General features: G+C 43.2%; 1 pseudogene; it reads right to left on the bottom strand.

Annotated features, from left to right (window-relative positions):
• Positions 1–2186: 2186 nt before the first annotated feature.
• On the bottom strand, positions 2187–21730 carry LOC135549323 (actin-binding Rho-activating protein-like; annotated as a pseudogene).
• Positions 21731–21997: the final 267 nt, after the last annotated feature.

Below are 21997 nucleotides of genomic sequence, written 5' to 3'. Positions count from 1 at the left end.
GAAGCTTCTAAAGCCATGACATTATTTTTTGGAATTTTCCAAGCTGTTTGAAATAAATGTAGTGGAGTAAAAGTTGGCAAAATTAGAAAGTAAACTACAGATACCCCCAAAAACTAGTAGTACATACTTTAAAGTATTTTTACTTAAGTACACTTTACACCGATGCAAATGGCATTTATGCAAGCCTACTACACAATTCTAAAGGTAAAACTATTCAGAACCGTTCAAATGGTATGACTGCAACTCGATTTGAATAAAAGTTTCTGCTGAACGGCACACTCACCGGACAGTTCATTAGGTACGCCTATCTAGTACTGGGTTGGAACCCCCTTTGCTTCCAGAACAGCCTGAATTATTCGGGGTATTCTACAACGTGTCGGAAACGTTCCGCATGGTTGTTGGTCCATGCTCCTGCGATGGCATCACGCAGTTACTGCAGATTGGACGGCGGTGCATTTATATTGCGAACAGCCCTTTCCATCTCATCCCAAAAATGCTCTATAGGGTTGAGGTCTGGGGACTGTGCAGGCCGGTCAAATAATCTGAACTCACTGTCAAGACAGTTGTCCTGCCTTGGTGATCACATGCCCACTGCAGCCACTTCTTCTTGTTTTTAGCTGATAGGAGTGGAACCCGGTGTGGTCGTCTGCTGCAATAGCCTCATCCATGACAAGGACCGATGAGTTATGCATTCTGAGATGCAGATCTGCACACTACTGTTGTACTGCGCCATTATTTGTCTGCTTGTGCCTGTCACAGGTCAGGTTTTCTCCCTTGAGTGTACTACCCGAGGTTGCCACTGGAGAGCACCCTTGGGTTAGTTCTAGTATCCAGGTGACCCTGATTGGGCTTATTGGGATCACCTGCTGGATGACTATTTAGGTGACAGACACAGGTGTAACCAATTCTACTTTCAATTTCAAATGAAAAAGAAAGGCAGATAAATAAATACAAGTCAACCACAAACTGGATGGTGGTAGACTACCAAGAAAAAATAATAAATAATAATAATAATAAATTGTTTGCCACAAGATGCATCAAGTACTGTAATATTAAGTTCCTGTCTGGAGATAGCCTTTCTTACGTTCTGAACACAAATTAAGAAAGTCAGGTGGATTCTGCATTCATAAAGAACAAACCTCTACATTTAAATTATTACATTCCTGTAATATTTATTTGATTTGATTTATTTTACCATTTTAAACACAATATAACCACACATGTGGATACAGTACAATGACATTAAAATAATCAAGGATGACACAAAAAAGTTAGTTATTTCAATTATGGTCCTCTTGAAAATACATGAAAACATAATACTTTACCGGTCAAAAGAACACCTACTCATTCAAGGGTTTTTCTTTATTTCTACTATTAACTCCCTTCATAACTATTACATTCAAATTAATAGATTGATAGATTGACAAATAGAAAATATGGTTATTCAAATAAAAGTGGACAATCCATATCAAAGACCGTAAACTGACACCAAGTTTTGTTGATTAATACAGTATCAAGTGTATTTTAGACTTAGGGATCCGATTAGGTATCAGACATGGAGGTCAAACATGTTCACAAGGGCTGCGTTCACACAGGCATTTTTTTCCCCACTAATTGGTCTTTTGACCAATCACATGAGATCTTCTCACATCAGATCTTTTTCAGAGCTGATCTGATTAATGAAAATAACATCACAATTGGGCTGCCTGTCTAAACGCAGCCAATGTGCCCACATCTGAGTTCAGCTCTGTCAGGCACACAATACATGGCATCAGAGGGGGCTGGTGGGAGGAGCTATAGGAGTACAGGCTAATTGTAAAGGCTGGAATGGAATAAATGGAATGGAGTCCAACACGTAATTTCCATGTGTTTGTTACCATTCCATTGATTCCATTCCAGCCATTACAATGACAAGTCCTCATATAGCTCCTTCCACCAGCCTTCCCTGCATGGTGAGTCTCAGATTTCATGTCTCCTAAATCTCAGTGTTGGCTTGTGCTGTGCATCATGAAACTCAATCCCTGTTTAAACTACACAATGTTCCTCAAGTCAAAGAAGCTATTTATTAGGCATATATTAATACATGTTCTAACATGATTCATGAGTTCAGATATAACATAAAGACCTAGAAAACTGTTCTTTAAAAGCTAGTAAAAGCTGTAAGCAATATAATATTGAGTCAGATACTGATATCAAATCTTCAGTAAACCATAGCAGCAAATTGTCTAAGTTCCTATTGAGAAACATATCCACATCTATCAGCGCATAATCATTCAATGTTAAAAAGGACTTATGTCTCCTTAGTTCTGTATGGTTCCACCGCAGATGACGTCACACCAACAGGGTGATGATAACACCGTCATCCTGCCCTTGCCACAGCATCTCCCCCTTGAACGCCACCTTCCCATGCCTCCTGGCTCTCAGAAGAATCCCCACCACCTTGTCAGAGATGCGTACGTATCTATCAAACAGTTCTCTGAAAGTAACTCGGGTCTTCCCGTCGGGATCTGGGTCACTCATAGTTCTGATCACATAGCACATGTCGGCTATCTCACCGTGGATGTGTTGCTCGGCTCGCCTGGCCCGTTCGGCTGTTTTCGTGCCTTCTTTGGGACGTCCGTAACCCTCCTCGCCCTTGCGGAGGCGTAGGGACATGGAGTATTCATAATCAAAGTCCTCACTGAAGGGGTTGAGCTTCTGGTTGACGGTGTGCGTCGAGGACCAATTCTGCCAGCGGCTCTTCAGATCGCCCACGGCACTGTACTTCCTTGAGAGAGCGTTGATCCTGTTGGCGTCATCCAACTCCTTTCTGCCCCTGTGAAGGACAATCACAAAAATATTTACAAAAAAACCCGAAACAATCATCAACCATGGCCACATCCATTTCCGCTGTAAAGCTCAGAACGGGTTTTGCACTATACCGTTTTATTTGAGCAGAAATGTGCTGTATAAAAATCATATACCGCAGGTGTATTAGCATTATCCTTTACATATTTGGGGGCAATGTTCAATGACGGGCCGTCACGCACCATCACTTGTACACAAAGAAAGAACATTGAACTCACACTGAGATGGAGGGTATTTTGACCCTCACCCATGACTCAATTTTCCCTTTCGGTGAGACTCTGTCATTGTCCCTCTGCTTGGCCTCCCCGGATGACTCAGTGCTATCTGTCTTTACAGGTTTAGAGGTGTCTGTCTGTCCAGGTTTAGAGCTGTCTGTCTGTCCAGGTTTAGAGCTGTTTGTCTGTCCAGGTTTACCTTGGCCGCTCTCCGCCTCAAGGGCCCTTTCCTCTGCCTCAGAGTACCGACTATCCTCTGTGTCCACGCTGCAGGTGTGCCCATCTCCAAATTCTCCCTCTGACGGTACATTCCGCTCCTTCTCCTTCCAGCTGCAGGTCAGCTCCAACACATTGGAGCACTTTCTGCGGAGTGTGGGCGACCCCCTCTTGCTCAGCATCCTGTCTATCTCCTCCCCTGGTGGTGGAGCCTCCTTACAGATCCGCTCGGTCAGAAATGTATTGCCCACACTCCTCTCCTGAATGCCGCTGGTCACAGTCTTCACCACCTGCTTAGTCTTGATCCGGAACTCCCCTTGAAGCACTAGCAGATTATTCCTTTTACCCACCAATTGGGAAGGAGGAGAACTGCCTTGGGACTCCTGCTGGTCAGCTGAAGGATTGTTCTGATCAGCAGGTATGTTGGTGCCAGTGGTGAGATCCTGACCGGGACAAACCTTCTCCCAAGTTCCTAATTTGGTGGTTCGTCCCAAAGCTCTCTTAGGACGTCAGGAGCCCAGGGGAAAGGCTCCTTGGCCTGCTTGTCCTTGACCTCGGACACCCAGTGTTGCCAGCTGGGTCAGGCTGGACACCATGCAGATGGTGCGCAGCTTCTTGATGTTCTTGTTGGTGGAAGACTTCCTCTGGCCAGCCTGTGCAGTCAGTGTCAGGTTAGGCTTTTTAATGTTCTAGTAATCTTGCCAGATTAGTTGCTTATGTTCATGAAGCTTCACTCTCTTTCTCTGTGGGACTGTCTCTCTGACCCTAATTGCCTGCCCTGTTGCCTTCTACCCTAACTCTGTCTTAAAATGGGAGGTGTGAACTCTACATGACGTTGGAAAGTATTTGAGACAACACCGCCTCCCCGCTGATCGTCTTTCCCTGACACTTGCCAACCTAGAGGGATTTGTGTGCTCACATTTCCTCACAGACCATGGGGCCATATCTGGAGGTAAACAGGGCAACAGAGAAAAGGTGTACTGAGCTCTTAAAGGACCGGCGCAAGCGTGTATCTAACTGCCCAGACAACTGCAAAGCCTAGCTGATCTTTGCTTGGTGTGAGGAATACATGGGGATGCATCACTGCCTGCTCTCACGACTTGCACTATCTTCTCAAGGAAACCATGCTTGTGTTCTGCTCCCAGACCGTAATCTACGCAGTGTTCATGAGCATTTTCCAACTTGACATGACAACCGCAAAGTCCATACAGTTACTGTATATGGAGGCCCAAGGGCATCCTTTTGTACATGATATTGCAAAAATAACATACCATCAGTATATTACACAGCGAGAGCAAACATGAATGAGATCCACGTTTGCATTTTCAATGATGGTACTACTTACAGATGTCACTACATGACACTGGTGGTGATTGCTAATCACTACTCCAAAGCCAAACTGCCTGTACAGTATATCATGACAGATGACAATGCAGCAGCTGCTGTCTAGAAAAGTGCTATCAAAATACTGCCAGTGGTTCAGCTGACCTTGTAGACGATAAAGAGCAAATCCCATAGAAGCAATCCTGTTTAACGGTCTCAATCCAGTTGGGGTGGCCTGTCTGGCCGCATGTGTCACCAATATTTGTGTTGGCGAAGGCATGACGTAATGTATTCAAAATCAATGACTTTTGCAGAAAAAGGGAATCCAAGAAAGGGGACATTAGCGCTCAAGAACAAGACTGCATCTAAAAACCTTAACACTCACAGTAATTCAGAAACTTGACACTAAAATAAATGAGGGCAAGTCACTCACTGGACAAAAACTGGTTGAATCAACGTGGTTTCCACGTCATTTCAATAAAATAAAATAAATCTATGTGATGACGTTGAATCAACGTGTAAAACTGATTAGACTGGCAAAAAGTCATCAACGTCAGGGAATTTCGTCTTTTTTTCACCCAACGTTTAACCTAAAAAAAAACTAATGACATGGTGAATTCCTGTTAGTTGACAACCAAATGTAAATCAAAACTAGACGTTGAAATGACATCGGTGCCCAGTGGACAATCAATCAAGTCAAGCTCAGACTCAAAACGGGTCAGTGACAGACAGAAAGACAGTGAGGGTTGGTGCGATACAGAAAGATACAATTGGATTCGACAGCATCGGTAAAAGAGATCAGCTAGCAGAAACACACACGAGAACGTTAGCTTACGGCACAGCTCAAATTCTGCTCTAGCTTGCACGTTTGCTGCCAGCGCCAGGTTCTATTTCCATAAGCATAAACACTTACTGCATTGTCACCGGAACAGATAGATTGATGATATATATCCACACCGTGCATGCCATGCAAATACAGTGCCTTGCGAAAGTATTCGGCCCCCTTGAACTTTGACCTTTTGCCACATTTCAGGCTTCAAACATTAAGATATAAAACTGTATTTTTTTGTGAAGAATCAACAACAAGTGGGACACAATCATGAAGTGGAACGACATTTATTGGATATTTCAAACTTTTTTAACAAATCAAAAACTGAAAAATTGGGCGTGCAAAATTATTCAGCCCCCTTAAGTTAATACTTTGTAGTGCCACCTTTTGCTGCGATTAAAGCTGTAAGTCGCTTGGGGTATGTCTCTATCAGTTTTGCACATCGAGAGACTGAAATTTATTCCCATTCCTCCTTGCAAAACAGCTCAAGCTCAGTGAGGTTGGATGGAGAGCATTTGTGAACAGCAGTTTTCAGTTCTTTCCACAGATTCTCGATTGGATTCAGGTCTGGACTTTGACTTGGCCATTCTAACACCTGGATATGTTTATTTTTGAACCATTCCATTGTAGATTTTGCTTTATGTTTTGGATCATTGTCTTGTTGGAAGACAAATCTCCGTCCCAGTCTCAGGTCTTTGCAGACTCCATCAGGTTTTCTTCCAGAATGGTCCTGTATTTGGCTCCATCCATCTTCCCATCAATTTTAACCATCTTCCCTGTCCCTGCTGAAGAAAAGCAGGCCCAAACCATGATGCTGCCCCACCATGTTTGACAGTGGGTATGGTGTGTTCAGGGTCATGAGCTGTGTTGCTTTTACGCCAAACATAACGTTTTGCATTATTGCCAAAAAGTTCAATTTTGGTTTCATCTGACCAGAGCACCTTCTTCCACATGTTTGGTGTGTCTCCCAGGTGGCTTGTGGCAAACTTTAAATGACACTTTTTATGGATATCTTTAAGAAATGTCTTTCTTCTTGCCACTCTTCCATAAAGGCCAGATTTGTGCAATATACGACTGATTGTTGTCCTATGGACAGAGTATCCCACCTCAGCTGTTGATCTCTGCAGTTCATCCAGAGTGATCATGGGCCTCTTGGCTGCATCTCTGATCAGTCTTCTCCTTGTATGAGCTGAAAGTTTAGAGGGACGGCCAGGTCTTGGTAGATTTGCAGTGGTCTGATACTCCTTCCATTTCAATATTATCGCTTGCACAGTGCTCCTTGGGATGTTTAAAGCTTGGGAAATCTTTTTGTATCCAAATCCGGCTTTAAACTTCTTCACAACAGTATCTCGGACCTGCCTGGTGTGTTCCTTGTTCTTCATGATGCTCTCTGCGCTTTTAACAGACTTCTGAGACTATCACAGTGCAGGTGCATTTATATGGAGACTTGATTACACACAGGTGGATTGTATTTATCATCATTAGTCATTTAGGTCAACATTGGATCATTCAGAGATCCTCACTGAACTTCTAGAGAGAGTTTGCTGCACTGAAAGTAAAGGGGCTGAATAATATTGCACGCCCAATTTTTCAGTTTTTGATTTGTTAAAAAAGTTTGAAATATCCAATAAATTTTGTTCCACTTCATGATTGTGTCCTACTTGTTGTTGATTCTTCACAAAAAATACTGTTTTATATCTTTATGTTTGAAGCCTTAAATGTGGCAAAAGGTCGCAAAGTTCAAGGGGGCCGAATACTTTCGCAAGGCACATTATACTGTGTGGAGTGTGCTTAGGCAAGAAGCTGAGAGCAGCTACACCTGCACTGGCAGTTTGTTGTGTGTCACAGGGACCAGAGGGAGTGTCAAACACCGGAGGAGACATTTGACCCAAGGACCAAAGGCACACGGACTCTAACCAGGAAAGAATGTGATACCTGGAGATGACGAGGAGCTACTGCTTACGCATGTAGGGTTTAGTCTTCGAATGCACCTGGTAGAGAGATCAAAGTTTAGAAACAGGGAGGGTCGGGGGATCACTGCCTCTGGCATTGCACCCAGTGCTTCAAGACTCTACATTTCATGTTAGAAAATGGGCATGTGAGTTTTAGATGTATACATGTGTATGACAGCTCTCTAGACGTAACCTAATGTGAAGGTGTGGATGTTTATGTTAATCTGTGTGTGTGTTAGTCTTGATATTTGTATGGGTCAATGAGAGGAAAGGGATATATTAATAGAATCTGTCCGAAGCATACACAGGCCAGCAAGCCGGCGAGAGGCAGCTGTTGGCAGTCAGTCACACAGTGTGGAAGTGTGTCAGAGAGCATGAACAGAGGGCTCCTGTATACCTCTTCAGGTCATTCCGAATACCAGATAACCTCATAAACAGGTTAGAGTGCCACCTTATGGACAAATATGTGGATTACCTCTCAATTGCATTTATGGGGATGATAGGCCTACTCTGTCACATTGTTCATTTTTGAAGAGGATTTCTAAATATAATTCATATTCAAATCACATGAAATCATGATAATGTTATTTTTACTATAAAAAAATCTGTAAAATTATAAGAATTTAGCAGTGTGACATTTTGGGAGGTTATTGGTACTTTAGGCCTGGGTCTTGTTTTAGGGAAATGCCTATAGAAAATATATCTGGGTACTCAGATTAAGTTGAAGATAGAAGTCTGTGAAAGTTTAGCAAATGTCATTGTAAAGTTTACACCTTAAAGAACCCATATCAAGACAGTTTAGAGTTTTGAATTCAATTATATTTTTGGAAAAATTGATTGTTTGTCTAAAACATACATCTCATTACAGTTTTTCTCAATTGCTAAAACACTAAAAGCCATTGGCTGAACAAAGTTCTCAGTTGCCTGGTCTCATTTAGCTAATTATGCAGTCTGTTGTCAATACCTTAAACCATTTCACATGGTAAAACACAATTTGCAGATCTCGCTTAGACTTTTCAGCAAAACTCTAAACACATTCTCATTCTCAAAACACATTCTTCACTCTAATGCACATGTCATCCATACTGGTAAACACAAGTGGCAACAATGAAATACAAATAGAGAACACATGTCATTGATTGAACACAACCACTCAAAATTGATTTAACCTGTTTCAAATGATGCAACACAACCAATATAAGCCAGTTCAGAGAGCAAACAGGTTGTTGAAGGTGGGAAGGAGAAAGTCTGAGAATGGATAGAAGAAACAATGTGAGAGGACGAGGATGAGTGCGTATGCGAGGTGGGTGACGAGGAGGAGGAGGAGGGCAAGAAAGAGGAAGAGGAGGACGAAGAGGCAGAGGAAGACAAAGAGTGGAAATATCTGATGAAATTTGAGCCACAGTTATAGACCATGTTCTTGTCCATGGACTGACAATGAGGGAAGCAGGACTTAGAGTGCCACCCAATTTGAGCCGATTTTCTGTGTCCACCATAGTAAGGACATTCAGAGAAGAGAACAGGTACTGTATACTACTGTATTTTTGTAATTGCAAATTTACTGTGCTACACTATATGCAGCTGTTTCAATAGACATTTGTAAAGTTAATAACTGTATGTATTGTACTGCATGAATATGTTTTGTAACTGCACAACTACTTTTTGTAGAATTGCAAGGCTGCCACATGCAGGTGGAAGGACAGCTATATTCATTTGGGAGCAAGAGGCCGTTATAGTTGGCATGGTCCTTCAAGATAATGCAATACGACTCAGAGAAATCCAGGAACGAGTGATACAAGACAACACACACTTCCAGGGAATCGACAGTGTGAGCATTTCCACTATTGACCGTGTCCTCCATTGTAACAGGATGCGAATGAAACAAGTATACAGAGTACCTTTTGAGCGCAACTCACCAAGGGTGAAAGAACTATGAGCTCAGTATGTGCAAGTAAGTGTACATTCAGAAACATTTACTGTAATCCAGATTGTTTACAGTACTAAAACATACTATGTGAATGACATTACTCTTCAGTACATACAATGTGAATCAGAAGCCTAATTGTACTCTACAGTATAGCACTGTCTCTGTACGACTTGCAAAATCCTACATACAGTATATTATATTTCTACACAGACAATATTTGACTTGGGATCCTTGGGCAGACCCCATGAGTTCATCTTTGTCGATGAAGCAGGCTTCAATCTAACAAAGAGGAGAAGGAGAGGCTGAAACATGATTGGACAGCTGGCCGTTGTTGAAGTCCCTGGTCAACGAGGTGGCAATGTCACAATCTGTGCTGCTATCAGCAACCATGATGTTCTACATCACCATGTTACACTCGGGCCATATAACACCTAGCACCTTCTAAGATTTATTGCCAATCTAAGAGAGATTTTATTTGAGCAGCAGGTTCAAGAGCAGCAGGGTCAAGAGCTAAATGAGAATCCCATTCCCACCTATGTGATAGTGTGGGACAATGTCAGTTTCCACCGAGCTGCTCAGGTAAGGGAATGGTTTAACATCAATGGCTAGTTTATGAACTTGTACCTCTCTCCATACTCGCCTTTCCTGAATCCGATTTGAGGAGTTTTTCTCCTCTTGGAGATGGAAAGTGTATGATAGACAACCCTACATCAGAGTAAATCTGCTGCAAGCCATGGATTTAGACTGTGGTGATATTTATTTTTTAGATTAAAAATGTACTTCTCCCTGAGAATTATATGTTTTGAACAATGTTTTCTCTATTTTTCAGTGTATTGTTTACTGACTGTTTGAAAGTGTATATCATTTTGATCACTGTTTATGATTTGAGAGCAGTGTTTTATTTTGAACACAGGTAAAATTGTTTCGAGGCGAATGTTTCATTTTGCGAGAGGAGTCAGAGGTTATGTAAATAGTGCTTGAAGATGAGGTTTTGTGTTTAATGTTTTCAGGAAATGGAGCAAGGTTTCAGAAATTGTGTTTTAGCAATTGAGAATAACTGTAAAAAAAAAATCATCCTGCTGACATCTAGTGACAAAAGTAGGAACTTCACCTGGTCAAGGTATTGTTGCAAATACACATTCACCAACTATATTCATCACACCAGAACTCTACTATTCAGAACTCTACTACTTTACTCTCAGTAAAACACCAGCAGAGGTCCCCACAAGGTCAGTGTTGAGTCTGTAAAGCTCTGTAGTGCTAGAGAAAGATGCTGGAGAGAAATGTTCTGTCTTCAGTGGTCAAATAACCTACAGGGGATTGAGTGGGTGTGTGAGTCAGAGATGGACAAATTATGTATATGGTTTATGAGGAGTTAGAGAAACAGACAGAAAGATAGAGAAAGGCATGTTGAACTAGAGATGTTGTTACCTAGCCTGATCCACCATCCTGATCTCGCAAGCTTACATTGTTTCAGGATGGTGGATCGGGCTAGTGGTTACCATGTACTCAGACCGGACACAACCCTTCATGCTGCTTGTGCTGTATATCACAGACTAATGAATATCACCTCGCCCACTGCTGCCCCAGCTTGCCATCCATCAGAGTGTGGTAGCCCATACCCAGAGTGGACCAGGCAAATCAGATGGTTTTCATTCTGGCTCCGCTCATAAACTGATTGATCACATTCGCTATTCAAAGAGATGGTTGCTTCATTTGGAATTCCAGGTGTAAACACTATACATTTCTTTTTGAAAGTTCATTCCGGTCTGGTCTTTTAGGCCACCTGGACTGGTGATTTAGACACTGCATCCAGGCCAAAGGGAAGGACCAGAACAGTGAGTGCACCTGCGTTTCCTAGTGTGTATCAAAAGAATTGCTGCTAGTCCTCTGTCTTATTTGCCTTTTATTCTTTAGAGTCGGCAGCTCTTCAGCAGGTTTTGTTTTGGTTGACCATCGAGATTAATTGTGCAGGATTAGGATCGAAGGTGGTGGAGAAGCGACCTCTCGGGCAGTCTGTGACCCCTGCGGGTGATGCTGATTTGTGGGGTGCCCTTAGTGGGCTGCGTATGCAGAATAAAATGTTCTGTTCTAATCTGCCTGTGATTAACATGCCTTATTAACTCAGAGCACTGGTAAAAGATAGATGCTTTTAGCCATGTTATTTTGATTGCCTCGGAATCTTGTATGCTGTCCTTAGGATTGGAACAAAGTGGAACAAAGCCAAAATCATAGGATATTAACAGTATTTATTTCTCTTGGACGGTACTTTTTTTCTGCTCAGAATTTGATGAATGAGGTGTCGTTTCCAATGCAGACTGCAACACCAACAACGGTCAAACATTTTCGGTTGACAAAGTATCTTTGTAAGTAAACTTGACAAGTACAGGCATCCATTTCTCCTCTTTTCTCCGACACAACCACACAACATCTTCTCCTATCTCGTCAGTGACTCAGAAGACAGAGCCAGTCAGCTCTACGCATCTGCCTTCGCCCAGAGACATGAACTGTGTCAGCCAGTCCCTGTAATTCACAAATATTTCCCGAAATCGAAGGCGAAGTGTGTTATTAATTCTGTTTGGCCGTCTCAAACAGCCCTCATAAATAGACGGACGGGACGTTAAATTGGCTGCAAGTGCAGGCCTGTGGTCAGCTTGTGCCATCCAGACAGAGGAGGACATCACATCGTCTCCTGCACGGAGACTGACAGGATGAATGACTGGGCTTGTGTAGCCATATGATCTCATTAAGGGTCCAGAGCAGAGCTAAGGCGACTTCATTTTGAATTTATTGGACATGTTTTAGAGAATATGAATAAAGAAAAGGAGCAAGAAGAAATAAAGTTTAAAGAAACATGCGGGTTCAGTGTTTTTGAGAGGCAAGTTGATGTTAGATGTTAGGAGGGCCTTCCTTCTCAGTATGTAGCCTAGCGGCTATAAAAACATGATAGCATTTTGCCATAATTAGTCTTGTATCCTGTGCTGTGCATTTGTATTTTATGTAACCTTTGTTTATACAGGTTTTTCTCATTGAGATAAAAATCTATTTTTCAAAAGAGACCTGGCCTAAGCATCGGCTTCAGTTATTGCAAATTCTCTGATATACTTGATACTCTAGGGGCAGCAGGTAGCCTGGAGATTAAGAGCGTTTGGGCCAATAACCAAAAGGTTCCTGATTCAAATTCCTGAACCGGCAAGGTAGAAAAATCTGCCGTTCTGCCCTTGAGCAAGGAGTTAACCCACAACAACTGCTCTGATTAAGACAGCCCCCTGCACCTCTGATTCAGAGGGTTTGTGTTATATGCGGAAGACACATTTTGGTTGAATGGATTCAGTTGTGCAACTAACTCGGTATCCCTCTTTCCCTAGATATACATTGCCTTCGGAAAGTATTCAGAACCTTTGACTTTTTCCACATTTTGTTAGGTTACAGCTTTATTCTAAAATGTATTAAATGTTTTTTCCCCCCTCATCAAATTACACACAATACCCCATAATGACAAAGCAAAAACAGGTTAAGACATTTTTGCTCATTTATTTAACAATAATAATAATTTTTATTATTATTCAGACCCTTTTATCCAGTACTTTGTTGATGCACCTTTGGCAAAAATTACAACCTCGAGTCTTCTTGGGTATGACGCTACAAACTTGGCAAATCTGTATTTGGGGAGTTTCTTCCATTCTTCTCTGCAGATCCTCTCAAGGTCTGTCAGATTGGATGGGGAACATTGCTGCATGGCTATTTTCAGGTCTTTCCAGAAATGTTCCATCAGGTTCAAGTCTGGGCTCTGTCTGGGCCACTCAAGGACATTCAGAGACTTATCCTGAAGCCATTCCTGCGTTGTCTTGGCTGTGTGCTTAGGGTCGTTGTCCTGTTGGAAGGTGAACCTTCACCCCAGTCTGAGGTGCTGAGCGCTCTGGAGCAGGTTTTCATCAAGGATATCGCTGTACTTTGCTCCATTCTTCTTTGCCTCTATCCTGACTAGTCTCCTAGTTCCTGCCACTGAAAAACATCTCCACAGCATGATGCTGCCACAACCATTCTTCACTGTAGGGATGGTGCCAGGTTTCTTCCAGACGTTACGGTTGGCATTCAGGCCAAAGAGTTCCAGCATTGTTTCATCAGACCAGAGAATCTTGTTTCTCATGGTCTGAGAGTCTTTAGGTGCCTTTTGGCAAACTCCAAGCAGGCTGTCATGTGCCTTTTACTGAGGAGTGGCTTCCGTTTGTACACTCTACTATAAAAGCCTGATTGGTGGAGTGCTGCAAAAATGGTTGTCCTTCTGGAAGGTTCTCCCATCTCCACAGAGGAACCATTGGGTTCTTGGTCACCTCCCTGACCAAGACCCTTCTCCCCCGATTGCTCAGTTTGGCCGGGTGGCCAGCTCTAGGAAGATTCTTGGTGGTTCCAAACTTTTTCCATTTAAGAATGATGGAGGCCACTGAGTTATTGGGGACCTCCAATGCTGCAGACATTTTTGGGTTATTTTCCCCAGATTTTGTGCCTCGACACAATCCTGTCTCGGCGATCTGTGGACAATTCCTTCAACCTCCTGGCTTGATTTTTGCTGTGACATGTACTGTCAACTGTGGGACCTTATATAGACAGGGGTCTGCCGTTTCAAATCATGTCCAATCAATTGAATTTAGCACAGGTGGACTCCAATCAAGCTGCAGAAACATTTCAAGGCTGATCAATGGAAACAGGATGCACCTGAGCTCAATATCGAGTCACATAGCAAAGGGTCTGAATACTTATGTAAATAAGGGATTTCTGTTTCCCATGCTTGTTCAATGAACCATCAACAATTAATGAACATGTACCTGTGGAACGGTCGTTAAGACACTAACAGCTTACAGACGGTAGGCAATTAAGGTCACTGTTATGAATACTTAGGACACTAAAAGAGGCCTTTCTACTGACTCTGAAAAACACCAAAAGAAATATGCCCAGGGTCCCTGCTCATCTGTGTGAACGTGCCTTAGGCATGCTGCAAGGATGCATGAGGACTGCAGATGTGGCCAGGGCAATAAATTGCAATGTCCGTACTGTGAGACGACTAAGACAGCACTACAGGGAGACAGGATGGACAACTGATTGTCCTCGCAGTGGCAGACCACGTGTAACAACACCTGCACAGGATTGGTACAATTGAATATCACACCAGCGGGACAGGTACAGGATGGCAACAACAACTGCCCGAGCTACACCAGGAATGCACAATCCCTCCATCAGTGCTCAGACTGTCCACAATAGGCTGAGAGAGGCTGGACTGAGGGCTTGTAGGCCTGTTGTAAGGCAGGTCCACACCAGACATCACCGGCAACAACGTCGCCTATGGGCACAAACCCAGCGTCGTTGATCCAGACAGGACTGGCAATCTTTCCACTGAGTCGCGGTTTTGACTCACCAGGGGGGATGGTCAGATTCGCGTTTATCCGCGTTACACAGAGGCCTGTACTCTGGAGTGGGATCGATTTGGAGGTGGAGGGTCCGTCATGGTCAGGGGCGGTATGTCACAGCACCATCGGACTGAGCTTATTGTCATTGCAGGCAATGACATCCTCCTCCCTCATGTGGTACTCTTCCTGACATGACCCTCCAGCATGACAATGCCACCAGCCATATTGCTCGTTCTGTGAGTGATTTCCTGCCAGACAGGAATGCCAGTGTTCTGCCATGGCCAGCGAAGAGCCCGGATCTCAAGCACGTCTGGGACCTGTTGGATCGGAGGGTGAGGGCTAGGGCCATTCCCCACAGAAATGTCTGGGAACTTGCAGGTGCCTTGGTGGAAGAGTGGGGTAACATCTCATAGCAAGAACTGGCAAATCTGGTGCAGTCCATGAGGAGGAGATGCACTGCAGTACATAATGCAGCTGGTGGCCACACCAGATACTGATGGTTACTTTTAATTTTGAACTCCCCTTTGTTCTGGGACACATTATTCCATTTCTGTTGGTCACATGTCTGTGGAACTTGTTCAGTTTTTTGTCTCAGTTGTTGAATCTTGTTATGTTCATATATTATGTTCATATATTATGTTCATAGTTATGTTCAAATATTTACACATTAAGTTTGCTGAAAATAAACGCAGTTGACAGTGAGAAGACATTTCTTTTTTTGCTGAGTTTAGTTAGATCATGGCTAGCCCTACTCTGCAGTAAGTAACTTAGCTAGCTATAATTTCTTACACCTTTACGATAGCAAACAGGCTATCTGCAAATTGTGGTACTCTTTTCAGTAACGTTAACAGATTGAAAATAACAATTGTTCGTTTTGAGTTCAAGCAAGAAAATCTGAGTTAATGGATTTCAAATGGCCGAATGTTAACTTGCTGAACATTGACAGCTGTAGCCTACTAGTTACCTCACATTCGCTAAGCATTTGTATACTGTGACTTACGACACTGCACTGTATATGTGTGTATTACTAGCACAGATAAACATAATGTTAAGCTAAATTGGGAACCGATCTCTCTTATCTGATTAACTGTCTGTTAATGGAGTCAAAGGTCTAACTTTAACTTACACTTTCGTAAAAGTTATTCAGGATACCCAAACCCGCTGCTAAACCTTAAAACTTATTTCAAATATGATGCTTTCACCAATTGCAAAAAGAGCTCGTGGAGCCGTGGAAATATTCTCTCTTCTTTCTGTGTGTTCTTCTTATTCTTATTCTTCTGTCTCGCATCCAACGTTAATATTCTTTCTTCCTCGTCCTCGTTTGAAAAATGCGCCGCCGAACGTCAAAATAAATGCTTCTTTCAACAAGAGGTGAAATGAGATGTCAATCAGCATCAAACTGCCCTCTGGCTCCGCCCCTGCCCACAAGTGTTTCTGTGTGTGTAGGGTGTGTATCTTACCTGAGGATGTAGAGGAGCGGATGTGGCTCAGTAGACTGACCAGCATGTACTTGGATCCACCCTGAAAACAACAACAGAAATACAGCTGGTGGAGAGAGAGAGGGACAGAGCAGAGAAGGTTAAAGAGAAGGAGAGAGAAGCCACCTCAGCTGTGACTACAATGCCAGGACAACTGCAAAGTAAAGTGGAGCATTTTGAGATGAACAACTTCATAGCTGAGTATTTTGACAATAAACAATATCAAATCGACTGTATTGTACATGCAGACAGGTACTGTATCTCAAGATGACAGACAACAGTGCAGAGCTCACTCACTGTTACAGGGACTGGAAAGACCAGCGCTGACCAGAAGCCTTCCCCCTACAGTCACACCTAAACTACAGCTCGTCCTCCTACAGCAGAGGAGGTCGGTAGAGATGAAACACTAATCTGACACATTTCACATTACACTGTAAATAACCAAATGGAAGCGCAATTCTTTCGAAAACAATGCCGTTAAGGCCTGTATCTGTATCCTACTATCTTAACACTATTTAATGTATTGGAGTGCCACTTATTTCTTTGGTAGAGCTGGAGGCTGGCTTTCATTGAGCCACCAGGCACCACTTCCATAGACAGCTGGGTGCTGTCTGCTTTCCACAGCCTGAATACAAAAAACAGGAGAAACACACAGTTACAGACACATAAAGACCAAAACAAGAGATCTACAGTGCATATGTGTTAGTGTGTTTATGTGCATTTTGTCCCCTCTGTTTGTGAGTGTAGATTTAACCTGCTGCAGATCCTGGTGCTGAGCATTTGGAACATGAAGTGGGTCTCCACCGAGCAGGTGTAGGTCCCATCCATCGCTGCCGCCACCTTCTGCAGCACCGGGGCTAGAGATGCCATCTGACCCAGCAAGGTGCTCATGAACTCGTGGGTGTCCTAAGCATTTACATTTTGGTCATTTAGCAGCGGCTCTATCCAGAGCGACATACATTCAGCTAATGTAGGGCAGGGCAATATGGCCAAAATATCATATCATATCTTTATTATTATTTATTTTTAACTAGGCAAGTCAATATTGTATTTAAAAAAAAACATTGACGGTATGACGGTATCTGATGTTTTTAAATAATAAAAATGAGAAATTTGCTTTATGAGTAGAGCGTGACCCTAGGGTGGCAACACATACATTCTAAGTGATTTCAATGGGTCTTTCTCCATTGTGATTGTTCTATACTGTTCAATTAAACTTGAACCGAAAATGTATTTCTGCATTCATCAATTTCTGCATTTTCTGCACTCATTTGAGATCCTTTCCGCACTGCTACATAGGCTGCACAAATTGAGGCCTTGCTTTTTACCAAATATTGCCATTGCAATTTCACTAGATCAAAACACTGTTTTGGAATCATGGAAACATAATGATTATTATAATTCTATAGTTAGAATATAATAGTGGGCAATTTGAATACAGTGTTTGACATGACAACGAATGAAAATGCCAGGCAGGAGTTATTGTAACAGGGTAGGAACCAAAGTGTTGGTTAGTGTTTTTTAGGGAACTTAGCTACTTCATGCAGCAAACATATTCATGCTTTGCGTAATCATTTTTGATTTAGAAGATACTGTTGCACAAACAACATGCTGATTTAGGCCTACACCATCACTGGTATCAGGCTGTATAGCTAGCTACGTCTGCTCTGACTTAATACATTTATTAGCTAGCTAGCTAGCTAGCTAACTAGCAATTAGCATTAGCGGCTAACATGATTGAGCCAAAACTTGCTAAGGAAACACAAACTAGCTCTTTGCCGATGTAAGAAACACAACCTAATAGTGTAATTATAGAACCCTTGTGTATTTATATTAAGACGCAAAGTGGAAACAGCATCGTTGTCATCAACATTGTTGCAGGTGTTGCATTGACTATGCAGACTGAACGCAAGTGTCTTGTGGTCGAGCAACAACAAATGCGCTCCTTGAGTGACATGTTGCGGGGCTAGGTCTGTGTGGAAAGCGGCATGGAGAGAGAGAGAGAGAGATGAAAGAGATGACTCAAGTGGCAGAGTAAATGATGAAAATGGGTGTTACGCACGGCATATCACTTTTAACGAACCAAACATTCAAATACTGTTGTAGAAGGTAAAGTAAAAACCCAAACCAGTCCGTGCATCAGTACCGGTATATAGTTAAATATGTTACACGGCCCAGCCCTAAGCTAAGGTAGGTAAAACAACCATATATCATTGCAAGTAACACTTTCCTCGACAAAGGTTGAGGTTTCCATCCAATTGGTGACAGATTGTCATGCGAATATTCAAAAATATGCATAAAGAAAATCTGCATATTTTACCACCAGTGGTGTTTCCACTAAACTGACGTTGCAGATAAAAATCAGTGCGTGATGGCGTTAGTGCACACAAAACATACTTTTTCGCTTAAGTTGTCATGTACCGAATACAAATCTAAAGTTCAATGTGTTTCCTCCACGTTTCAACTCTACCAATAGTTTTTGTCACAAAAACTGTTGGTTAAATAATGTGTGTGCGTAAGGAGAGCGTGTGGCAATAAGCAGAATTGCAAAGTCGCAAGAGGCAAGACATCCAAGTGTGTGGTGTGTGTGTGTGTGTGTGTGTGTGTGTGTGTGTGTGTGTGTGTGTGTGTGTGTGTGTGTGTGTGTGTGTGTGTGTGTGTGTGTGTGTGTGTGAGGGCACCTAAAGAGAATGCAAGCTTGCAGAAGTCCTGGAAGAAGGCTTTCAAGGCCAACAGACACTGCAGGGTGGAGTTCATGTACAGTAGCAGCTGTTGCTGAGGTTTGGTCGCCTGGGACGGAGAGACGGATCAAGGGAGCGTGAGTGAGTGCTCATGTCTGGCATATACACACACACAAAACACATTCTCCAGTTTACCCACAATTTCACACCTGCCGTCTTCACGTGTTTTCACTTTGCAGTTTCTCTGTGCCCTTGAGAGGTTTTACTTACAGCGTGTGTGTGATGTCACACTGCTTACCTCAGGCAGACGAGCTGCTGGCGGGTGAGGATGGGGCTGGAGCCGAGGTGAGGGTCTCTCTCCCTCGGTCTGCTCCACTTGCGACTGGACACCAGGGCAGTGTCACCCCATGATGACCTCTAGTCATTGCCCTGAGGAAACTGATCCATTCACAAACACAGGAAGGGGCCGTGATCTATTACCTTAGATGACCATAGGTGTGTTTGTTTGCATTTCACTTCATACATTTTTATTTGGCCATTTACATTGGTCATTTCCAGAATCTCTCTATCCATAAACCTATTCTTAATCCATCTGTACTCACTCCAATGAATGAGCCTGGTGCTGGGAACACAGCATTTTAATTCTGAGCGCTATGCTTGACACGGATAACCGTTTTTAAAGTAAGTGCGACAAAAGTATTCATAGAGGTTGCTTGATCCAAAAGGAATCAGTTTATGCAATGCGATGTCAGATAATCCCGGGAATTCTCCTGCAATTGAAAGGCAGAATAAATCCAGCGGGGTTGAGGCAAAGCCTGTGTGAAGGGTCCTGTCGCTGGAGAGGTCCAGGAGGGAGTCCTCTAGCTCCGATGACAGGTTGTTGCCAGCGGTGGTGGCAATGAACGCTTGTTTAATCCAGAAGTGTTTTTTGTGTCTCTCCTCTTTAAAGTGACTCCTGAAATGTCCAATAAATCCTCGGATGTGATGAATGATCATTGCTTTTGTGCTCAAATGCCATTACCCTGCACAGAACAGCAAACAGTCTCGTATTCATGAGGTGTGCCTTTTTAAGAAGTTCACAATTTGTATTGCCATTTGAAGCACGCTACTAAGCTCATTATCAAGAGCCTTGGAATCAAGAGCTTCACTGTGTATAACACAATGAGTGACTATTACGTGTGGTGCAACGGCTTGTACCTTTGCCTTCAGACCCTTATGTTCCCCATCACAGTACCAGGCCCACCTGTGCCCACGCCCACCTGTGCCCACGCCCACCTGTGCCCACGCCCACAAAGTAAAAAGTAAATTTAAAAAGTGAAAATCACAACCATCATTTATTTCACTTGGCAAGTCAGCTAAGAACAAATTCTGATTTACAAATCAAATCAAATTTTATTTGTCACATACACATGGTTAGCAGATGTTAATGCGAGTGTAGCGAAATGCTTGTGCTTCTAGTTCCGACAATGCAGTATTAACCAACGAGTAATCTAGCTAACAATTCCAAAATGACAACCTTATACACATAAGTGTAAAGGGATAAAGAATATGTACATAAAGATATATGAATAAGAGCGTCTGCCAAATGACTTAAATGTAAATGAACGAGTGATGGTACAGAGCGGCATAGGCAAGATGCTGTAGATGGTATCGAGTACAGTATATACATATGAGATGAGTATGTAAACAAAGTGGCATAGTTTAAAGTGGCTAGTGATACATGTATTACATAAAGATGCAGTAGATGATAGAGTACAGAATATACGTATACATATGAGATAAATAATGTAGGGTATGTAAACATTATATTAAGTAGCATTGTTTAAAGTGGCTAGTGATATATTTTACATCAGTTCCCATCAATTCCCATTATTAAAGTGGCCGGAGTGGTGGCTGTTTAACAGTCTGATGGCCTTGAGATGAGTTGTCAGTCTCTCAGCAGTCCTGTTTAACAGTCTGATGGCCTTGAGATAGAAGCTGTTTTTCAGTCTCTCGGTCCCAGCTTTGATGCACCTGTACTGACCTCGCCTTCTGGATGATAGCGGGGTGAACAGGCAGTGGCTCGGGTGGTTTATGGCCTTCCTGTGACATCGGGTGGTGTAGGTGTCCTGGAGGGCAGGTAGTTTGCCCCCGGAAATGCGTTGTGCAGATCTCACTACCCTCTGGAGGGCCTTACGGTTGTGGGTGGAGCAGTTGCCGTACCAGGCGGTGATACAGCCCAACAGGATGCTCTTGATTGTGCATCTGTAGAAGTTTGTGAGTGCTTGTGGTGACAAGCCGAATTTCTTCAGCCTCCTGAGGTTGAAGAGGCGCTGCTGCGCCTTCTTCACGATGCTGTCTGTGTGGGTGGACCAATTCAGTTTGTCTGTGATGTGTACGCCGAGGAACATAAAACTTACTACCTCTCCACTACTGTTCCATCGATGTGGATAGGGGGCTGTTCCCTCTGCTGTTTCCTGAAGTCCACAATCATCTCCTTAGTTTTGTTGACGTTGAGTGTGAGGTTATTTTCCTGACACCACACTCCGAGGGCCCTCACCTCCTCCCTGTAGGCCGTCTCGTTGTTGTTGGTAATCAAGCCTACCACTGTTGTGTCGTCCGCAAACTTGATGATTGAGTTGGAGGCGTGCGTGGCCACATAGTCGTGGGTGAACAGGGAGTACAGGAGAGGGCTCAGAACGCACCCTTATGGGGCCCCAGTGTTGAGGATCAGCGGGGTGGAGATGTTGTTACCTACCCTCAACACCTGGGAACGGCTCGTCAGGAAGTCCAGTACCCAGTTGCACAGGGCGGGCTCGAGACCCAGTTTGGAGGGTACGATGGTGTTAAATGCTGAGCTGTAGTCAATGAACAGCATTCTCACATAGGTATTCCTCTTGTCCAGATGGGTTAGGGAAGTGCAGTGTGGTTGAGATTGCATCGTCTGTGGACCTATTAGGGCGGTAAGCAAATTTGAGTGGGTCTAGGGTGTCAGGTAGGGTGGAGGTGATATGGTCCTTGACTAGTCTCTCAAAGCACTTCATGATGACGGAAGTGAGTGCTACGGGCGGTAGTCGTTTAGCTCAGTTACCTTAGCTTTCTTGGGAACAGGAACAATGGTGGCCCTCTTGAAGCATGTGGGAAC

The sequence above is a fragment of the Oncorhynchus masou genome, chromosome 12 (assembly GCF_036934945.1).
Source record: "Oncorhynchus masou masou isolate Uvic2021 chromosome 12, UVic_Omas_1.1, whole genome shotgun sequence".
Taxonomy (NCBI): Eukaryota; Metazoa; Chordata; class Actinopteri; order Salmoniformes; family Salmonidae; genus Oncorhynchus; species Oncorhynchus masou.
The sequence above is the reverse complement of the archived record's forward strand: the minus strand, read 5'-3'. Positions and strand labels throughout refer to the sequence as shown.